We start from the raw sequence: 12,575 nt of genomic DNA, 5'->3' as shown, positions 1-12,575 counted from the left end.
ATTCGTCGTTCCTAATCTTTGTTTGCATACATGTGGCTTAATTAGGTATCCCTTTTCCCACCGATTGTCCACGAGAACGGAATTAAATCATGTCTGGGGAGTCTTTATCGTCGCTGCAACTCATGCAACTTCAAGACATGCAGTCGGTGATCGAAGTGCGGATCACAAACTTGAATGGCCTCCGCAAGTTGCCATCCAGCGAGCTAACACAGTATGAAATACGGAATGTCGAAGTGAGTAAACAGTAAACACCCATTGCATATTTTTGTTTGCCTTGGCACTGGTACAGAAATTGAGATTAACCTAATCTAGTGTGTGGTCCTGGATCTATATTTTGTATTGTTGAAGTTTAGAACGGGGGGCCAAGCTAATCTAGAATTTAATTATTATTTATCTCAAATAAAAACATGAAAAATTGATTACAAAAATCAAAATTTGATCAATGAATGACTTGACTCTCATCGACTAAACTAGTGTCACTGTCAGTGAACAAGCCTCAAACTCCTTTTTCACTCAGATTTTGCCAAGCATTTTCCTTATTATTACTCGTAGACTTTGTGCATTGTTGACTTTTTGAATGACGGATGCAGAGTTTTTTTTAATAGACCTAGACTAGCCTAGGTCTATGACTATGAGTTTGACTGTAGACTCTAGACAAGTTGTAGGCCTAGTCCGTAGATTTGGATCAAGATCCAACTAAAATTAGCATTTTCCCTTTGTCATCATGAAAAATATTTGATCTCCTCTGCTTGATTTGCTTCCCCCTTCTAACTACATGTACTGTACATCAGATATGTACACGTACATCATGTACAGCTTTATGAAAAGTGTGTGGTGGTTGTGGATCGGGAAAGCAATAACCAGTACAGTACATCACGTGTAAACATGTTTTCACAGTTTCCCACTGAATGTATGCGTACTGATGAAAGTTTTTAAAGTCAATAAAGTCATTGATTTGTTTACAATTGTATGTACCCGGGTACATGGGTTTGCATTTTTATTAGTCCAAACAGAAAAAATATGTCTGCTTGGATGACTTTTTAAACAGCTTTTGACTTTTGATGCTCTCCTCAGGCTCAGGCTGCGAGTCTGAGACTTGGGGAGTGGATAGGGATTGAGTGAATCCGTACATAGTCTCGGGGGAACAAACCCCAGAACGACATTTAGGTTATAGACTGATTTTTCGGTCTACAATATCAAACACCTTTCCAGTTTCCAATCCAATCTTTGTTACAGCAATGTACATGTATATGGTAGAGTGTAGAGGGCTGCAAGTTTTCAATCACCCTCCCCCCCCCCCCCCCCCCCCTAGAAGGACTACCGGTAGTTGTTTCTTTTCCTAGATAGGTCATTTACCCAACTTGCCCATAGAGGTCACTGCGCTTGTATTCTTGTGGTGACCTACATGTACATATCTAACGCAATGTGGTACACTTCATGTTCAACCATAGTCCTACAATTTTTTGTGAGTGTGATGGTTGGTTACAAATAAATTTACTATTATTTTACATGTCATTAATTTGATCATTGCCTAAAAATGACCACAGCGATTTATTTCCTCCTTATGGAGCTTCTGCAGTTGTCACTTACAGTATGTGTTTACTGTTTAGACTAAGTCACTATGGACCATACATGTAGTTCCTTAATTCCCTTTGACTTTTGAGGGGACAAAGTTAATGTACTGTACATTTGTACATGTACATGTACATTGTAGATGTTAAATTTGAAAAGAGCCATTGAAGCGAACAGATGGATATACTTTTAATAAAGTTTAAGGTTTGATTTCTATAATAAGAAAGGCTAGGAAGTGTTACTATTAATTATGAAGTGCAAACATTTTTGTGTGAATTTGTCCCGTTTTATATAGTTTTGTAATGAAAATATACATAAAGGTAAACAGAAATAGTTCCTGTTAATTAATAAATATTTAGGCAATGTAGGTTTATTCTATTAAAGTTATAGACTACAGTGTACCTTGTTAGTCCTATTGTCATAAATAAAAGCTTCAGCAACTTTTCAAATATGTAAGCAGGCATACAATATACAATATATATGTAAGTAAAAATGTACATCTTTATTCACTGGGCATCCAAAATGAAATCCTGTATATGTATTATCTCACAGACTGCACTGAATTGCAATAGTCCCATTATCAGTCAGACTCAGTCCTATTGTCATAAACTACAGCATAAGCAACTTTTAGCTACTCCACTACAATGGACACATGTAATGTACAGGTCATAAACTTTTTTTTCTTTCTCTCTCCCTCTAACTACATGTACATGTACACCTTCATAATCTCCTGAAGGTCACATTGTTGTAATCCAGGGGAGTGCTGTGTCCTTTCCTCAAGGCCTACTGGCTACACAGGATAGGCCTACAACAACCAGGCCAGGGTAAAACTTAAAGGCCCACTGCACTACTTGTAGCTACTTGCGCCCTCTATATATCAAACAATGCCTAATCGGTGACCATTGGTCCCCCATGATCCTCTTTTTCTTATGTTAACTGAGAGCTGAGTTGATGAGATAACCACCTGTCCAGTGACCTTGCAGGGCGCTCTAATCCCTCCTGTAAACTATGGCAGATAAGCTTTAAAGATAAAGTAGAGCCCTGGTCATTGTGCCAAAAAAAGGGGGAGGGGGGGGGGGGTGGAGAATGTCTAGAAGTGATTGAGAAATGATAATTATCATCAAATGATGTAGTTAATAATATGTGATGTATACTTTGATGATTTGGAATAACCAAAATAATAAGAGAAAATTAAAAAATCTACCTGTAAAGTACATGCACTACATACATGTACAGGAATGGTATATATATATATATATATATATATATATATATATATGGGACTGCACATGAACATTTTGTCCAAAGTATTGTTTATTCAGCAGATTCTTCTCATTATGTATTCCAAAATGTGAGGGCATTTGAAAAATGAAAAGCAAACTTTTTTTAATCTTCAAGGGACATCTCCTATCCTATATATTGTACATGTACATGTATGTTACAGTTCAGAAAACTCACAAATTTTTTCTTCTATCTTCACCATAACTCAATTATCTCTTTAATGACGTGTTCCCAGGTTGACACAATGGGATTGAGGCCAATAAGCCTAGTGTTCAGATGGATTCATCTAGCACATTTTCCATTGTGGGGCAGCAGGCCAACTCAGTCCAACTTTGTCCAGCCATTGTGTTTTGATTTCGGAGCAGGGACATTGATTAGAAAAAAGAAGGAACTGAAAATTAGTCTAGTCTCCAAAAACAGACTGAAGTGAAGAGGCAGAGCGTGTTGTCATAATTGTTTGTTAGCTTTTGGTCTGTGGTCACTCACTTGCTACAGTACAGGTATTGCATTGTTTGTTTACACCTGTGACTTATTCAATCAGGTGTTTGGGAAAATAGATTTGTTGATGTGGTCCTAGATAACAAAGTTTTGAACTATCTAACATACATGTAGGTATCCATGTACTTGCATAGTCCTGCATGTACGTGTAGGCCCTAGAAATTCCATAACATGCTTTTCTTTTTATAACAGACTCTATAACAGGCTTTATGAAGTGCCCCTACAATATGTTTACCTGATTTGTTTACTTTCTCACAATGTACAAAAGTTTCCAAGACGTGACCAACTAGGGGGAACGTGTTGCATGTAAAGTTTGGATGTGCTTGTAAATTAACTTATTTTGTAGTGACAGGTCTTGAGTCCAAGACTAAATTAGTCTTGTGGTGAGTCCAGTGACAGACATAGGACATTGGCCTAATTGCCAAGCAGTCAGGGTTCTGTCTTGAGGTGGCTCATCAATGCCTTGTGGTAACACGGCTAGACAAACCCCTCACAGTTAATAGGCCTGTCTTCATCAGCTCGAGATTGCCAAATAGCCCGCTATTTCTGATTTGGGAAATAATCCTGAAGTTACAAATCACGTCTTCATCAGCTTGAGACTTGACCTCAAAACTTGAAACTTGAGCTCGAGAAATTAGCTTGAGATATTTTGCTCGGCATTCTCGCGTAGTGTGAGTCTTTGGGCTGGTGAGGACACACCGGACAAATAGCATGATATTTTGCAAACTAGCCCGAGATATCTTGGGATGATTATCTCAACCAAATATCCCGCTAATTGCAACTTCGGGCTGATGAAGACGCAAATTGGCTGGATAATTTGCGATCGGGGTAGTTAAGATAGCGGGATATTTGGCAATCTCGAGCTGATGAGGACAGGCCTATTCAACCACTCCTGCCTCACACACTTCGATAAATCAATTCTTTATTCCCTACTTATCCACTCCTTCTTGGAAAAGTTTAAGTCGTAAAGTTTTTTGCATAAAAGGGTTGATCTTTACTCATCTGTGCAGTGCACAATGGTTAACAAACCATTGCTCATGCTACATGTAGCAGCACAATAAACACAAAAGGCTAATCTCCTAGATTCTTGTACATGTATGTACTGTAGATACAAGATGGAAGGATTACATCTTACAATATACATGTACCTGTACATGTACATGTAGGCATACATGTACATGTACATACATGTATACAGTTAATAGCTAAATTATTCATACACTTAGCCATACCAAGTTTTGTAGTTATTGAAGTATGTGAAAAATTAATGTTTCCTGATTGATGTTGCTTGAGATTGTGACATATTAAAGCTTTCATCTGAAAGTATTGAATAAAGGCCCTAATCCAGCCAGTCCACCTTTCATTCTTGAGTTACAAAAAAGACAAAAACTTCAGGCTTTCAGTAAAAAACATTATTTTGTACTCTATATATTTAACATTGGTTTGAGTTTTTTTCAGGGTTTGAAAAGAAGAGAATGAAATCATTTTGATGCCAATTATTGACTGATACTCCTGCACTGGTACAGGGTTTGTCAGAAACAAAGGTAAACAACATGTACATTGTACATATTGTGTCATGTGGTCGCAGACCCGCTCCCAAAATGTTCAAATTATAATTGGCATGTACTATACATCGTACATATACAAGTACGTTGTGTATTATTTCTGCAATTGCAAGTACACATGGAACTTGCTGACATTGTAAACAACACATGATGTTTGAAATATGTTTATTTCTGTGTCTGTAGACACTAATCAGTAGGTTTGTGATTTGCTCCAGTTACTCCAACATGTGTACATACTGTACTAGAATAAAGGCAGTCGCGAATGTATTCAACATGATCCCTCGAACTGTCAGTCCATTGGGACATCATGCATGTTGTTCAACAGCAGAATGCCTTTATTTTACTGGGTGTGGTAGTGAGTGACTGGTACAGTGTACATTTGTAAGTTGACTTGATGTACTGTTTACACAAGGGCATTTGATAACAACCAGGATGAAGATAAATGTTTCTCGGTAAAAGCCATGTTCTTATCGAGGAATCATTGACATGTAGCGAGTCCTAATATACCTTCAAAACATGTTTTCTACAATAATAGGTCTTGCATATTGTTGTGCATGTAGATCATTATGTATGGTGGAACATGGTTGAGGTCACAAGTTGTCAGTCATAAAGGTGTTTGTTTGTTTTGTTTTTATTTCTGCGTTTTCAGAAAAGTAGATAATCATATACATAAATTAACAATTATTCTTCATTATACATAATTATGAAGTTTTCATTACGTTAAATAAGATGCACACAAACAACAAATATTTTTCAATGAAAAAAGATACACTGTACAATGTATATTACAAAAAAGACACAGGAGACCGCCATCATGTGTTCAGACTGAATGGCAATAAATCTTCAAACCAAAATGTATGTACACCACATAAAATGATTGCATCCTATACATGAGTCCTTTAGACTTACATGTAGTTCAAATTCCAGAATCACGCCCCCTCCCCCCAAAAGAAAATAATAATAATTCAGATCCCCCTTTTAAATACATTTAGATTATTAAATATTAAGTAGTTGGAGTCCTGATCCTTTATGTTTAAAAACGTACATGTACTAAATTGTCAAAAATCTTCAAGAAAATTGTGACTTGCAAAGTACAGGTGAATCTACATGTAACTGAATGTGTAGGTGTAGTATTGATGTGAATCACATTGACACAATGTATTCTAAATCGTGGTTGTGCTCCAGCTGAACATGCCTCTGCTTGCTGATGGAACCAGGAAGTGAGAAGAATAACCTGTTCTCAATCAGGTGTAATTATCAGTTCTCGTGCCATTATCTTCCTGTGAGAACAGTGCTCTAGAGAGACCACAGGCTGTACTTCCATGTACCAGACACGATGGGTTACTGCCACAGTGTCCATGCTGCAATGACATGTACATGCTTAGAAATTGTTTAGGGAGAACATGAGGGAGAAAATGATGGATAAGCAATAATTAACACATAGGGAAACACAGTCAGATCTTGACTCTTTATGCTAACGGTTGTCCAGGACACATGGGCACCCAAAATCAAAATCAAACTGGACCGAAACCCCAATTTGTTATAGTTTTAACAGAGGGACTAGAGCATAATAAGGACTCTTATTCACATGTTCATATATGTAAGCCCACCTATCAATGTTTATTAACATTTATTCCATTATGAGTAATGTTACAGTAATACATGTAATGCAAGGTGACGCAGTTGTAGTAAATTATTAATTTTCATACATGTGTCTCATTGGCCAAGAGCCAGAAAAGAGATAAGTACATGTATGTAAAAGTACATGGGTGCAAATGCCTCTCTGGCTTCTAAAAAATGATACAGTAAATGTTTCAACCTGGCTTGTAACATAGTCCATATGTGCGTGTATCTTTGGCAGAATATGCCTCTGATCAAAGTCCTGAACAGAAATACAAAAGATGAAAAAAATGAGAGTGTGAGTCTCATTGTGGTTTGAAATATATTCATCATTTTCTTTCTTTCTTTCATATTGTCCAAAAAAAGAAAAATGTTAAATTTCCTGGGAGGGAAGTGGTAAAAAAAAACATAAAAGAAATTTGATTGAATTGATACCCTAGATTGGATGAGTAATCAGTGATCAATCTAACAGATGACAAATAAAAAGAAGTAATCACCCTGAAACTGCATTACTCATTGCTCGCACGGAAAGAAGAAGAATACATATAGTGAATTACATCACGACAGAAAATAGCCTTCTGTACTTTCTGACACTGGCAGTTGTATTAATAATGCCAGTGGCATTTGACAGTCATTGCAATGGTATGCCAGGTATTTGAAATGCAGTGTAAATTGTATTGCTTGTCAGTATTAAAAGTTGCATTTGTACTTGTGTACTAAAACGTGCCAAAGATTGTTACGGTGAGCACTTTCAGTTCGGGGACAATAGAATTTCATGCCTGGTTTATTTTAATGTCCAGGTATGCTGTCTGTCTTGTGGGACACCTTGTTCCCAAGAGCTTTGCACATGGAGCTCATGCGTGAAGTTCCTTTATTCTTTATCCATCGGCAACTTGATATTGGGTGCGATTACAGATGATCATGTGCTTAACATACATGTAAATGTACTGTACATGTATTAGGCTCAATGTGAAATGCAATGTACTGTAGATGTAATGATGTATTGGTACGGCAATGATACTAATAATATACTTTTATGCTTATAAAAAATGTCATCATACACATGATGTAAAATACAAGTACCGGTACATGTAAACTGTTCACCCAAACGACATGTACATGTACATGTTTATAAACATGGATTTGTTTATCAGCAGTACATTTATTTTGATGTGAATTGAAATAAAACAATGTTTTTTTTTGCTGTGTTTCGTGTATATGATATAATAGTGTGCACACACACACAAATGTTTGTCCTTGTACAATGTACTTGTCTGAGACAGGAGGAGAAATGAATGAAGACATTTTGAAATGGAAGCACAGAAAATGAAGGGTTTGAACTAGGTTTGAATCATTGAGGTACGTCTGGGTTTAGCTTAGAAAACATGAGCCCTTTTTCCCACTGCGGTAACAATATTTCAATTTATTTCACATTTAAAATTTTAAGAGGTGAATACAAAACTTGGAAAACATGAGCCCTTCCTTCCACTTTGGTGACAATATTTCAATTTATTTCACAATGAAGAGGTAAACAAAAAACTTGGGTATGACATCATTGGTATTTGTAGTCGAGCTGAATAATGAGACAGGGCATTCACAAGCCAAATGTCACAAGAAATTTCACAATGGCAAGTCGTTATTAGATTTCATACACATAGTGAACCATTGAAATGAATGATATCATATTTCTAGGCTAACATATTTCACTGTACTGGGTGACTGGGTCCAGTAATGAAAATAGTATTGATTACTGTACTTTCGAAGAAACAATTCAATTGATGACAACTTCCAAATTACAACAGGTTTTGTAAGAGAAGGAATCGGGAGGGGGTGGGGGTACATTGATGTGATGTAAACGTTGGATAACGAGCAAAATACAGTGAGTCATAGTGAATCGGCTCTGTGTGTACAATTACATTACCTCCATAGTGTATGCAATCAACTTCAATGGAAAACACAAAGCACTGCCCTCCCTGCATCCTGGTAGCGTCGTCATCGTATCAAAAGGGTTCTTTTACGATGATGAAGTTTTACTCTCGTATTCCTTGGGTTTTTCATAGAAATTGGCCCCTGGGCATGAGAAAGAAAATGATGCTGATGACACCAGTGTATTGCCGGGTATCTAGGCACCGCCACCCGTGACTAAGACAATGTCATTGCTAAATATATCAGTCCCATATGTAGACATTGGTGATTCATACCAGGATGAAGGCCAAGGAGTGTACATTGTAGCTGTGAATGTTCATGGCTATACTATTGTTTAAACATATTTACCAGGGATACTGAACAATTGACAAGTGACAACAATGCCCTGCATACATGTACATGTATGTCATGGGCTAAGTTCTTTGAAAAACAATAGTTGTCTCTCTAAAACTAGAAAAATATTTAACATTTGTTGATGATGATTATTTCTTCTTTTACAGCAAGAAGCTTTTGCTAATTGCAGAAAGTTATTTTGTGGTTTTGGTTCAACTATTCTGCTATTAAATGTACATGTACTTGTACAATGTACATGTACATGCCTATAAAATATCAATCAATTTGATTTTTTTTAATGAGCTTCGTGCATGTTATATAGATTCTGGTTTTTACTGGACTACATGTGTACCATAATAAAATCTGTGTTGTTATGGTTTGTGCTCATGTAGCTTTGTTTATAGCCAACTGCTCATACAGTAGTGCAGTGTTATACATGTACAAATGTTGAATATTTGTCTATCGCACAGCTACATCGTACTGCTAATACCTAAAACATGTACAATCATTTTCTGCAGAATTGTATGAAATTGATGAACGGAATACAATTTGAGTAGAATTATTTTGTTATTATTTGCTCAGTGCACACTAAATGAGTGCAGACCATTTACAGTAGGGTACAGCTTGTCCATGTACATTGGATCGTATGGCCCACTACATAGTGACCTTAGTTGAAGTTCCTTGTGCTGTAGTACATTGGAGAGTTGCATTGGTGTCCCCTAATTCTTCTTCCCCTTGAACTATGGGATGCCCCGGGCCGTGTCATCTCCTATCCAGGCATTTATCCAATAGTCTATACCTCAGACATGCAAACTTTTATATTTATTCCATAATCGGTACACGTAGGGATGTCAGATGCTCGCGCTGCAATCCTGAAATCGAGCCATCAATGTGCGTACGAGCCAACGGTGATTGTAGTCGAAATAAAAACATGCAATCTTTAAAAATTCATTAAAAATCAAAATTAGCAGGAAAGAACTAATTGATTAAGAATTACCGTAGATTAAAGTTGTATTCCAATGTTGGAAGCATTTTCTTCACAAGTAGAATCGTAGAATCAATCAAAATATGGCAGTAAAGATGAGCTCTAATTCGCCCATTGGCCCTTTGCAAGCGATTGAAAGGCATTGCAGCAGCCATGGCACTGCTTTTCTGTGACTCTCTGAAAAACTGCGCATTTTTACATCGAAATCTGGAGGTGATCCCGGGGTCACACAATGCCCAAATTTGGACATGCCATTCATGAAACTTAGAAAAGTTGACCATGCGCGTTGACTTTTTTTGCCTACCCCATACTTTTAATATATTTGAGCAGTAAAAAAAAGTTCCAATTTAAAGCGATCTTTTTCTTATAAAAATGAACTTTTTGCAAAAGTCAATGTTAGTATATTTATAAGTGATATCCAAGCTATCTTTGAGCCAAAAATCTAAGGGAAATTCATTCAGGATCATCTACAGATAATCACAAACTTCCGATAGTATACTACCCAAGACTGAACAACCGTAAGTCTTGACACTCGCCCTCAACCCCTGGTGATTCTGTGCTGAACACGTACGGACCGAACGAAATATTTGCAGCTAGAAACTACTTTCCATGGATAAATTGAGAATTTTGATCGACTACAAACGTTGAATATAAGTTTTTCATAATTAAAGACTCCATTATTAAAGCAATAACTCAGTATTTATTATAGAAAAAGAAGTTGAAATGTTGAATGTGTGTACGAGTGAAATGCCGGGAGGAAGTATAAATGAAAGAAAAGCGTGATGTTATCATCAAGCCGCAATGACCACGTGCGCGCACGTGGAAATTTCCATTGTAAGCGCCAGCATGTGGCTCTTCTTCTAAGTGTACAAACTCCCTCTTTAAAAAAGATAAAATGCAAGAAATTATTAAAACAATGTTTCAAGGGAAACTAAACACTGTTTCGAGGGAAATTACGTAGAAATGAGCAATTCTAGTGACTCAGCTGTAATTGTAAATATACAGGTGTTATTCTCCTGATACATTTGTAACATTACAAGAGGTTTTCTGGACATTTACCATATTTGTTTTCCTTTATCAAAAAGCAATTTTACATGTACTTGGAATTGATATATTTTTCCACCATGACTGCCAGAATTTTAATCCAAGTTTACATTGAAATATCATCTTATATTTGTATCGCTGATTATTTGAAAATCTTTACTTGAAAATCAGCGATCCTCCAGATCCTCAAATCGATCCTCAAATTTTATCAGGAAACATTTTTCCTGTCACTTTTTTGTTTGTTTTAAATCTTCGTTTTTCTTTGTTTTTCTTTGTTTTTCTTTGTTTGTTGCCATGGCAACCTTATATTTTAATTTTAAAAAATGTTGTGGAAAGGTGTCCCTGCCATTATCTTGGAATGCAAAGTGTTTTGAGTAGCAATTTGATCTGGAAAGTAAATACCGGTATATTACTTTTTAAATATTTTCTTATTTTCTTTGTTTTGTTTCCATGGCAACAATATATTTAATTTCAAGGTTTCTCTTAAAAATGTTGATAAAAAGAATATAATGAAGAAAAGTTCTGTTGAAATTTCAATGAGAAACAAGATATATTTTTTGAGATATGGCACATCAAACAATGCTTGCAATGTTGAGGTATGTACTCTTACTCGGTGCCATGCTTACATTGTAATTTCCTATGCAAAAACTTCAGGAAATACCCCTAAATAAAAATATTAAAAAATTAATATCTCGAGAATCAATTTATATTTTGACTCCATTTTTTTTCCATATTGAATGATAAATTGTGTTCTCCAAATACAGTGCAAAATTGTCATGATTTAATGGACTTCAATTTTTAGTCTAACATCCCTAGTACACGTTCATGTAGGCAACATACTGTACATGTTCATACAAAATATGCGTATTGAAGACCTGTAATTTCTTGGTGCCGGCAGAAATTCAGAAGCATTTTCCTTGGAAGATTTTACATACATGTACATGTATGTACATGGACATGTGCATACTGCAGAGTGACATTAAATTTGCATTTAAAAAAAAAAAGAGATACTCCTGGATTGATGTGTTCTAAGCCCTTGACTGTTGACACAGATTTGGAATGTAGTTCAGTTGGTAACATCTGTATTATATTCAGAGTTGATGTTTTTATGTTAAATGTAAATGATTTGTTTGCCCCCCTTCCCCAATCTCTGATGAAAGCTTTTTCTTTATTACAGAGCTATTTATTAAAAGGCACTGCTTTTCATGGCACTACACATAGTACAGTGACTACAGTCCACACTGCCCCTTTAAAATTGCTTGTAATATTTTCCCTTTTGGTGAGCTTCCAATTATTTTCATAATTGTTTACCACTACCGCAGTTGTTGAGAATTGTCAAAATGACTTTGAATAGATACTTGTAGGCCTACATGTGTACATGCTTTTCATACAAGCTTTCAATGATATAGATATTTCATACTGTAGACAGTGTACAAATTGGCTACAGCACCCCCCCCCCCCCCCTTCCCACATATGAAATAGGCTTAGTTAGAGGCTATTAAATGTTCAGAAATCCTGATTGTTACACTTATGTACATGTAGTCATGTACATAAACATTTTAACTGCAGCATTTGTTTACATTTTGTCTCACACAGGATAACACAATACAAAGAGTATTGTACATGTTGATTGACCTTTGCACACACCAAGCAAGTACCCAATGGTACAGTGTAGGTCTGTAAAATCACACTAAACACTGAGCTAGCTGGATATAAACATTCCCACCATAGGCCATACACTGTAGCAGACA

This window comes from Strongylocentrotus purpuratus, unplaced genomic scaffold, assembly GCF_000002235.5.
Source record: "Strongylocentrotus purpuratus isolate Spur 01 unplaced genomic scaffold, Spur_5.0 spur5_contig_867, whole genome shotgun sequence".
Classification (NCBI taxonomy): domain Eukaryota; kingdom Metazoa; phylum Echinodermata; class Echinoidea; order Camarodonta; family Strongylocentrotidae; genus Strongylocentrotus; species Strongylocentrotus purpuratus.
The sequence above is the reverse complement of the archived record's forward strand: the minus strand, read 5'-3'. Positions refer to the sequence as shown.